Source organism: Odocoileus virginianus, chromosome 12 (genome assembly GCF_023699985.2).
Source record: "Odocoileus virginianus isolate 20LAN1187 ecotype Illinois chromosome 12, Ovbor_1.2, whole genome shotgun sequence".
Classification (NCBI taxonomy): Eukaryota; Metazoa; Chordata; class Mammalia; order Artiodactyla; family Cervidae; genus Odocoileus; species Odocoileus virginianus.
In genome coordinates, this window is record NC_069685.1 from 56,258,559 (window position 1) to 56,261,388 (window position 2,830).

At 50.0% G+C, this 2,830-nt stretch overlaps 1 long non-coding RNA gene across 1 annotated transcript; it reads left to right on the forward strand.

Moving 5' to 3' along the window:
- Window positions 1–1,391: 1,391 nt before the first annotated feature.
- On the forward strand, window positions 1,392–2,438 carry LOC110148156 (uncharacterized). The gene is made up of 3 exons (XR_002317078.1): window positions 1,392–1,472; window positions 1,592–1,709; window positions 2,236–2,438. It is a non-coding gene; the product is annotated as an uncharacterized lncRNA (long non-coding RNA).
- Window positions 2,439–2,830: the final 392 nt, after the last annotated feature.

Genomic DNA, 2,830 nt, shown 5'->3' on the forward strand with positions numbered 1-2,830 from the left:
CTCTCTCGCTGTACATCTCTCTCCAGGCACTCTCCATCTATCAGAAGCTGATAAACCTCAGGGCCTTTTTCCCCCGAGTCCACCTTTTGGGACAGATGCCCCCTGTGACCCCAGAACCCTTTGTACCCACTTTTCCTCCCTTCCTCATGGAGTTCCAGCCCGCGGCTGCTAAAGAGATAAAGGACAGAATGGGCTCAGCCCTGCCAGGGCTAAGCCAGGTCCCTATTTTTTCCCTGTCCCTCCCTGGGGTGCCTTGTCATTAGGAAGTCTTCAAAACAGTACTTAAAAACAATTCGCAGCAGGTTTTCAACGACTTCTAAGATATTTATTTTAATCCTCTTGGTCCCAGGGCCCACCTGAAGCAGAGTGGATAAGGAGGTACCAGGGGGCACCAGGGGTCTTTCGGAGTTGATGCTTGATCCTAAAGGTAAAGGAGCGAGATGGCCAAGTTTAGAAAACCCCTGAGCGGCAAGCCGCAGCGGGAGTGTAGGTCTGGGGGACCAGAAGAAAAGGACTGGGACGTTGCTGGAGCGTTAAGAGGTGGCCTTGTAGGAAACTAGGGCAGCAGCTAAGTCTTCAGTGGGCCCAGGTTTCCAGGCCCCGAGTCTGAGGCCACACCCCAGTCTCCAGCTAGAAGGCGGCGTGCCCGTCAGCTCTTGCCTCTTCCAGAACATGGCTGGATTTTTTTTTTTTATTCCAAATAAAAATTTTTTCAAAATTAGGTCTCGATTACTCCTGGCAAACATGTCTCGTCCTAAATTTTAATAGGGAACCGTTCCACTCCAATGCAAACGGCCGGGCAGAGGGTTTTGCAAAAACTTCCGCGAATTGTGCAAAAAAAACTGTCTGATCCGGACTCCCGGAGCCTCCAGAAACTGAATACAAACTATCACGTCTTTAAGGGGCCTTCCCCACCCCCTCCCCCAGGGAGAAGGTCCACAGGTCTCATCAAATTTTCAAAGAGCTCCAAGAAGCCCACCACCACCCCTGGAAAGGGTGAAAAGGTTAAGCATCCTTACAAAGGTACCAGCGAGGCGGTTTTCAGTTGGAAAGGAAACTTCTGCCTGCCCACCACCCCCCATCACCCCACCCCCTTTTTCCTTTTGCTACTTTTCTTTGACATTTCAAAGCCCCCTCTCCTGGTTTCGATTTGAAGCTCCCGGATAAAATCGATCAATTTCAAAAAAGAGAAGAATTCCGAGTCTGGAATTCAAAGTCCTCCCCCTTGGGCGAGGGCGGAGCTGAGAGCCCGCGCGGCGAGAGAGCAGAAAAATTTTGCTCCAGCACCTCATTTCCCCTTCCACCCTCAACCCCCTAAATAGAGGCGATCAAAGAAAAACGTTTAAAATTCTCAGCGCGCGGGAGCGCGCAGCGCATCCAGAACGCGCGGGGGTGGGGTCGTTGAACTTGCCCCGCCCACTGAGCCGCAGGAAGCGCGCAAATCTGTTTACTACCTGCTCATGCGACCTCAGGTATTTGAGGAAGCCAGTCCCGGCGTCTTTAAAAGGCTGCGAGATGGCCAAGGTCATAAACTGGACGACAGGAAGCGACTCTTGGAGCTAAAAATCTAATTCCTGTTTTATTGATTAAGGAGAGGAGCCTAGATGGAGTTTAAACCCAAGATGGAAAGTTGGAATGTCCCACCCAAGTCCTCTTTCTCGCTCCGGCCTTCCAAGCAGCCTCTGTGCTCTTCACCCCAGCTCACCTCGGTGGGGAGAGGGGCGCGCATGGGGAGGAGAGGTGGAAATTTATGGCTGTGGCCCTTACAGGAAATCCGAAGGGGTGGGGTTAAGGGAGAGTGGGTGCCGAATTTAATCTCACTCCCTTAGGTTACCCTGTGGACTGCAGGTGATCGAGGCCTCTTGTGGTCACTGCTGCTTTCTTTATTTAAAATGCTGACATTTTGTTCATCGTGAACTGCTTTTTTGGGGGCGGGGGGGCTTTAGTGTTTTTTTTTTTTTTGTAATATACTGCATTAAAATATTATTTATCTTGATGATTGTTTATCTGGGCTTGTCTTTCGCGAAGCCTTGCTCTAGTCTCAAAAGGCCCAGTCTTGATTTGGAAATATTGGGGGGTGAGGGTTGGGGTACTGCAGAGAGACAAGGGCACTCCAGAATAGAAGGAAAGGGAGAGAGGAGAGATTTCCAGGGTGCTGAGGTTGCCCCCCTTCCCCACCCAGAACTGGAACCCCGGGACCAGATCAAGGCAAGAGATTTCATTTTCCTCCCCTAGGTTGTGGCACGGTTTCCTTGTGACATCTCTGGCTGTGATTGAGAGCAGGGAGCTTGGACCATCTGACTCGGGGTCAGAGGCCTGGATTTCATTCCTGGGAGCCCAAATGAAGCTTACTGTGTGGCCTGGGGCAGGCTTGTGTGCTGTGCCGAGTCTGTGGCCTCCTTGGGGGATTTTTTTTTTTTAAGTGGAAAAGTCCAGCCAGATACATTCAGAACATGTTAAATAAAGCAGTTTTCCAAAATGCTTCTTGGCTCATGAGTAGTTGTCCACCCCCCTAAAAATCCCCAGAAAGCCCCTGTTTTATTAAAAGGCTTATAATAATGGCTAAGATTTATGGAGCGTTCACCCCAGGTCAGACACTTTGCCAGCACTTTCCAAACATTATCTCTTTTAATCCTCACAACAAGATCCAGGAGATAGAAACTATCTTTTATCCTCCTTTTATAAACGAAGAAACTGAGGCTCAGAGAGGGGAAGCAACTGATGCAGGGTCACACAGCAGCTGAATGGTGGACTTCAGAGACCTGGTGGGTTCCAGCCAAAGACTCAGTTCTTCAGCACTGTGTGTGTTTCTGAAAGTTCTGCCGTGTTT